This window comes from Euprymna scolopes, chromosome 19, assembly GCF_053919585.1.
Source record: "Euprymna scolopes isolate OS-2025 chromosome 19, ASM5391958v1, whole genome shotgun sequence".
Taxonomy (NCBI): Eukaryota; Metazoa; Mollusca; class Cephalopoda; order Sepiida; family Sepiolidae; genus Euprymna; species Euprymna scolopes.
In genome coordinates, this window is record NC_136500.1 from 61,727,864 (window position 1) to 61,736,066 (window position 8,203).

The 8,203-nt window shown below is 30.5% G+C and overlaps 1 pseudogene; it reads right to left on the reverse strand.

Annotated features, from left to right (window-relative positions):
- Positions 1-5,412: 5,412 nt before the first annotated feature.
- LOC145240624 (5S ribosomal RNA) lies at positions 5,413-5,529 on the reverse strand (annotated as a pseudogene).
- Between the last annotated feature and the right edge of the window lie 2,674 nt (positions 5,530-8,203).

The window sequence follows — 8,203 nt, forward strand, 5'->3', positions numbered from 1 at the left end:
CAGTACTTACTAAAAGAACGTAATGTTCCTCATTCCAATCTTGGATAAATCATTGTTTATAATACAAAAATTGTACAACACGAAAACAATTTTTAAAAGTTAAAAATTCTTGAAGCATCCTACATTAGAATCTATCACCTACTTTTTGATTTTCTTGAATGCAATGTTATTAATAATAACATTGCATTCAAGAAGAGCAACAACGTGTTAAAATGTCTGGCGAGCTTTGCCAATATTGGCCCAAGGACTCGTTGATTTTAATACTCGGATTTTTAATCGACTTAATCGACTTTTTTAAAATTACATTTTCACCCCAAAACAAGACACATTGCCACTTTGGTGTAGGGGGCTACCATCAGGAGCAGCAACTACTGGGGCACTATGTAGGGATTTGGGCAGCAAGATGTCGGTTCACGTTATACTTGAACTTCTGCATGTCAGTACAGTTGGGGAAGCAGGGACCGGGTATGGAATTCCAGAGTCTAGCAGTTCTGGGGAAGAAACTACTGGAGTAGAAAGATCTTTTACATCTAGGGATCTCTACTGCGCGGGGGTGGGATTTAGCTGCCTGTTGAGACTTTTAATATACTTTCAACCTTCCATCACTCGATAAAATTTATTGTATGTTTTACTTTTAATTTTTTTAATTTCCATTTTCGCCCCTACTCACTTCCACCTGAAGATGATTCGCAGTTAAATCGAAAGCGCTTGTGACAACTATGAAACTTTCATCAATGTTTTCGACTTTGATATAAAAATGATTATATGGAAAATCGAAAAAATTAAAAAAGAACGATTAAGTAAAATATGTCCGTTGTATATATAGCGTCTAAATGAATGAAAAAGAAATGCTGCCTAAATATACCAATTTCGGATATATATGTAAATGTAAATATGTAAATATAAATATGTAAGCGTAAATATGTAAGTGTAAATATGTAAATTTAATATGTAAATATAAATATGTAAATATATATATGTAAATGTAATTATGTAAATAGAAATATGTAAATATAAATATGCAAATGTACATATGTAAATATAAATATGCAAATGTAAATATGTAAATGTAAATATGTAAATATAAATATGTAAATATATATATGTAAATATAAATATGTAAATATAAATATGTAAATATAAATATGCAAATGTACATATGTAAATGTAAATATGTAAATGTACATATGTAAATGTAAATATGTAAATGTACATATGTAAATATATATATGTAAATGTAAATATGTAAATGTAAATATGTAAATATAAATATGTAAGTTTAAATATGTAAGTGTAAATATGTAAATGTAAATATGTAAATATAAATATGTAAATATAAATATGTAAGTGTAAATATGTAAATATAAATATGTAAATATAAATATGTAAATATAAATATGTAAATATAAATATGTAAGTGTAAATATGTAAATATATAAATGTAAATATGTAAATATGTAAATGTAAATATGTAAATGTAATTATGTAAATATAAATATGTAAATATAAATATGTAAATGTACATATGTAAATATAAATATGTAAATATAAGTATGTAAATATAAATATGTAAGTGTAAATATGTAAGTGTAAATATGTAAATGTAAATATGTAAATATAAATATGTAAATATAAATATGAAAGTGTAAATATGTAAATATAAATATGTTAATATAAATATGCAAATATAAATATGTAAATATATATATGTAAATGTAAATATGTTAATATAAATATGCAAATATAAATATGTAAGTGTAAATATGTAAATATAAATATGTAAATGTAAATATGTAAATATAAATATGTAAATATAAATATGTAAATATAAATATGCAAATGTACATATTTAAATGTAAATATGTAAATGTACATATGTAAATATATATATGTTAATGTAAATATTTAAATATAAATATCTAAGTGTAAATATGTAAATGTAAATATGTAAGTGTAAGTATCTAAATGTAATATGTAAATGTAAATATTTAAACATATGTAAATGTAAATATGTAAATGAAAATATGTAAATGTAAATGCATTAATTTGCATATAAATGCATTAGCTGCGTTTAGAACGAATTGAGGAGAAGAACGGTCGAGTGTTTAGCAGCAAAGGAAACACGTTGAATTTTAAAAGTCGTGCGAATGTTGTGGGATTTTTTAAAATTTATTTTTATATTACTATTCGATTACAAAATTATATATTACATATATACATATTAATATTTCTGTATTGATACTAAGAGTCCTCAATACATAAAATGTTGTAGCAGTATAAAAATATACTTATTATGCAGAAACTTTTTTTAATTTCATCCTGGAAGAAAATTATCAAATTAATTTACTTATGAATTCTTACGGGCATAAGCCATATACATTTATATTTAATCCAATGATTTACTATAATAATTATTAAATACCTAAATACACTAGTGTTTCATCCTTTCGGGAATCATCTGTGCATGGTGTCACGATTAACACCAGTCGATAGATCCAAACTCGGCAACAGAAGCCATCTCTGGTTTCACTAGCAAGGACTCAATCCATTCGGCTACCGTTCACCGCGAGAAATATCGTTGAAATTTAAACGTTTATTTTGTTTAATGCTTCTTTACGTCTGTCAGAGTGATCTAATCATTATATGATGATCTGCGCATAAGAGCTGAATTGGCCGACTTTTTATTTCAACTGAAAGTACTCAAAGATAAGAAACTTTTTATTAAAGGGTCTGACATAATTATTTACTATAATAATTATCAAATACCTACAGATACTAGGGTTTCATCTTTTCGGGATTCATCAGTGCAAAGTGTCACGATTAATACCAGTCGATAGATTCGAACCCGACAACAGAAACCATCTCTGGCTTCCTTATATATATATATATATATATATATATATATATATATATATATATATATATATATATACAGGCCGCATGATGAAAATTATTTTTGTTACACTCTAAATGATGTACAGTACTTCAGGCTATGTAGTTGGTCAAATAAACGTCATATGTATCTTTTTATGACAGTTTCTTATCCATCATCTCTCAGACGATATTACTTTCAAGCCGACATATTTTATTTACAGGAACGGCCGTAACAATTCATACCTAATGAGTTTGGAGGGTTGTCAATGCAAGTCACATAATGATCGTAGAAAAAAGTGAAAGGTCAGTTTCAGCAATGCCCAAAGCATGAATAGAAATAATCCAGAGATTTTAAGTGAACTGTCTGATGAGATCCATTCCCAATGATGGGGATTTGTTTTGCGGCCATCTTTTCATCCGGATATATCTCGACCTTTTCAATCTTGGTCATCGTTTTGCGCATCGCGTGCTGATCTACCTTATCCATGTATCTTTATTTACTCTATAAATGTTAAGTCGATCAGATTTTCAAAATTGATTCAAATAACATTTAAGTTTATTAATCAAACTATACTTTTGTTACTTTTGTTGATTTTTTATACTATGTCATTGGAAGGTTCAGTCGATGACGACACGAACTGACGACCTAAATGTCACAAGTGAGGGGTTTTTACAACAATTAAACTTACTTCACCTGGTATTGACGTTTACTATGGAGGGTGAGGTTAGTAGCTAATTAATGTTCTTAGATAGTCTCGTCGAAAGATCTAGTATGAGTTTTGTTAACAGCGTATATAGGAAACTTACCTTACAGATCAATACATTGGCTGGGTTTCGTTCTACCCTTAAATCAGAAAAATAAACCTGATTAAAAAATCCACTTAAAAATTCTCGATGCGGTGTCTATTAATTTTCGGCAACCATTTCTGTGTAAACAGAAGGTATATAGCCATAATTTTGATCTTATTGGTGTTCGATGAAATTGTTTTATTTTCTCCTTTTTTTAAACTACCATCGCTAGTAATTTATGGTCTTTTAATCACGTTTTACCCCGTTTCCTCGTTGCCGACGTTCATTTGAAAAATGTCGGCCGAAATATGTCTTAATAAAGTTTTTTTCCACTCCACCCCTTATTTATCCCCTGGTTTTGTCTAATTTGTGTTTTTTAAACATTGAATTAGAACCGAAAAACATTTTAGTTTCTGTTCGTTATCACACCTTTTCCTCTTTACTAATACATTAACAATTAATAATAATGGCACTGCGCCTAGTATTATTCAAATGTCTTATAAAATTATGTACCAATAAAAATAATTAACTATATATATATATATATATATATATATATATATATATATATATATATATATATATGAGAAAATTTTAATAAACCAAATGTAAAGTTATATACTTTACAAGTTTCTTATATCCAAATAGTAGAACAGTTATTAGTTCATAAAAAAGCCATTTAAACCATATATTTTAACGTAACAAGTATAAAGTGAACAAATAAATATTTAATACAACTAAAATATAATAACAAATATAGATAATATTTAAAAAAAAAGCATGTAATAATATTAGAAAAGTCAATGGAACTATATAATTGTTGTATAGTGGGTGAGAGATATCTGGTCACGGCACCAAAACAGTTATATGTTGTATCGTAGGTGAGAGATCTTGTTCTTATAATGGCACCAGATAAACGTATAGATGGTATGTAGTGTGTGTTTAGCTAGAGGATATGATATCGACGTATAAACTGAGTCATGTTGTATCAGAGAGTTATCGCACGGCTATATCCCACAGTTCATATTTACATAAAGATATAATTTTTTTTAAGAATAATAATATATGCTTCATACTTTTTCTTTCTCCAAGAGTTCTTTTACCTTCACTGCTGAGCTCCGTGATGAAATATAAAATGACCAACCATAACCAATTGAGATCTCTATTCTTCCTTCTTTTGTGAAACCACAGAACAACACTTTATATTTTTTAAATGTAAATTTATTTCAGCTATCTCAAAAGGTCTTCACACGAGTCTGTATTTCGTGTCTACATGCTTGTTCTTCACAGCCTCGCTTCCGTGACCAAACTCAAACTCTACTCTTTTCTCTAACCTTCCCGACCTCTTGACCTCAGTTCCATTAAGTCATCACTCAAAAAGAACACGTCTCTCAACGTGCGACCTTCCACGTATGCCTGTCCAAGGTCATTTTGTTTATTTAACCTAGCTAATTTATATAAACATCCTCAGCTAAAAACCATTGCTACACTTTATTCTATAAACAATAAATAACTCCCAATATAAACTATTTTAACAATATCGCTGGATAGATAGATAGATAGATGGATAGATAGATAAAAAAAAGCAGGCTCCTTCAGTGTTGGACATGAAGGGTTGCTTGCGCGTGAAATTTTTGTGGCAGGAGGTGCGCAATCCTCAATCACACCTCTCCTGAGACGACATTGGTAAATACCAGTGGCAAATGTAATGCAGGACGGCTGGAAACAAATTTCGAGATAAGCGGAGAGCACATACAGCGCCTAGAATTCCCAAATGGTCACCCATCTGATACTAGCCAGGCTCAACGTTGCTTAACTTCGGTGATCTGACGAGAACCGGTATATCAACGCGATTATGCCGTACATGCCGATAGACAGATGGGTCCATAATAACTAAAATCACTTTTAACCATGTTGCTATCTAACATAATGACAAAATATACAATAAATATAATCAAATATTGGTGAAAGTTAAAATAAAACTCTTAACAACATAAACAAACTATACTCTAGAAAAGACACACTAACAATCACAGATACAACAAATATTGCTAAGTCTATAAACATTTAGCAAAATCTCATAACTCTATCTAACTCCTACTTAAATATCGAAATTACCAACGTACTTCTACTATATTTTCACACTAATTGTAAAAAGGAGAAATATATTGGTGAGACAGACATTTAGTTCTGTCTAAGATTTAATAAGTATAAAAAAAGAGAACGCTCGGCGCACTATACGATTACAAGGTACTACGATTTACCTAGCTATAACTTAACATGCACTCACTTTGTTAGGACGATAGAACCATGATGTGCTAACTTGGAGATGGGAGAACGGCACGTAGCAGACGCTAGCAGGTGTCTACAAAAGGATAACTTTGAATCCGGGTAAATAACGGCGGAGATATATTAAGAGATAGTTGTGACAAACAAACCCAAGTAATATTGAACTAAGACTGATATACGTCATTTGTATGATTCCATGTGTTACCTCCTTGTAAATAGATCAAGTGTGAGTATTTTCATTTCTTCCACTATTTCTATCATTTGTGTGCCACACACATCCGCACATATTCGTCTTCGGGCATAATCTTCTGGCAATGATTTAACAGTTATGATATGCCAACAACCTCATTTGTAACACCATTATAGGCTTTAGTTTCACACAATAACGACTCCCCCCCAAAAAAAACAAAAACAAACAAAACAAACAAACAAACAAACAAAAACACGGATATACAAATTTAATTCAAGGGATTCGATTCAGATATCATTATTTTTTTTAAAACTCTATCCCCACTTCACAAACTTCAAATCCATTAAATGGTTGAAACGCATGCACAAGATTTTAAGAAAGAAGAAGAAAAAAAAAACAAAAAAAAAACATGCGCTTGAAATTAACGTAAACATTGTTACCGGAATCAGTAATTACAAATGAGAAACAGAAATAGGTGTTCGTTTCCATTCTTAATTAAAGAAGGTGATAGGATTTTCAATACCCACTTACCCAATCAAATAAAATAGAATATACTTATAATTACCTCTCTCTCTCTCTCTCTCTCTCTCTCTCTCTCTCTCTCTCTATATATATATATATATATATATATATATATATATATATATATATATAGTCATCCACATATAGTACTTATATTTTTTTCGTTTTATCACAACTTACCAGTGCGGCTAGACTAGCACTTTCCCTAATCTACAACCATCGCATTGGCAGTTGGCAGCTCTAACCAACTAAGAATCGGCACTCGTAAATGATTCATCAAATTTCTATTAGATAAACATCTGTCCAACGCTTAACAATGCTCGAGCTGATAGTTTGTTTATAAACAAACAGACAACGGGCTTCGGGCATCGCTTAATTGCTAAAATAAGCAGTTGGTGAAAATACATTTACGACAGTGCTGCGCCCAAAGAAAGGGAGAGGCTTTGATATAGTCATCCACATAAGTACTGCTTCGTTGTATCACAACTCATCAGTGCGGCTAGACTAACACCTTTCCCTAACCGTGGATCGAACCTACAACCATCGCGTTGACAGTCGGCAGATTCTAATTTTTTTTCTCCATTTCGAGACAATTACCGATTCTGTATCAAATTCCCGATTCCGTATCAAATTCCCGATTCCGATACAATTGCCGATCTCGATTCTTTATAAATCTCTGAATATTTAACAATAAATTTGTTATTTATTCTCGATCACCGTAAAAACACACGTTAAATGTGCATATATTTTCTCAGACGTAAAAACACACTTGTGGAGATGATCTTTGGATTTTAGTTTTATTGGTAGTTTAAAATCAATAAATATTTATTTTATTTTTACTACCAGCAGTGGAAGATTTTGTTTTAAAAAAATCAAATAGCAAAAGAATCGTTTTTGTCATAGGAAAATAGGCATATTTTTTCCGTATTTTATACCGATTCCGTCAAAAGTTCCGATTGTTTCGATTCCCGATTCCGAATAATTGTCCCAACACAGAGCTCCCGACAGATCGATATGAAAGGCAAATTATAAATGTTTAATTATTGCGCATGTGCAAAAGTAACAGCAGGGGTAATGCTGTATTCGACGTATTCTGCCCAGCTCGACTGTTTTATTGTTAATTTTGATCCCTTAGCATAATTTTTGGCGGCTAAAACCAAATCGAAAGTGTACTCCAAGTCCACATACACTATATATCGAATTTCAACTCTGTAGACCAAATATTCAGAGAAAAGTTTGGTAGACTTTTCGCAGACCCATCGATAAGGTTCCTTATATATATATATATATATATATATATATATATATATATATATATATATATATATATGAAATAGAATGGAGGTGGAAGGACCTGAATATTCAACGTTTCGCTCGATTTATGCGGGCTTTTTCAAGAAGGATCCCTCTTGAAAAAGCCCGCATAAATCGGGCGAGGGATTCAGTGAAGCATCTTTGCTTCTGGTGCATAATATATAATGTCTATAATAGGTTTTTTTTCTAAGAGTATCACATTGTCAGTATCTGCAATAGAGAGAT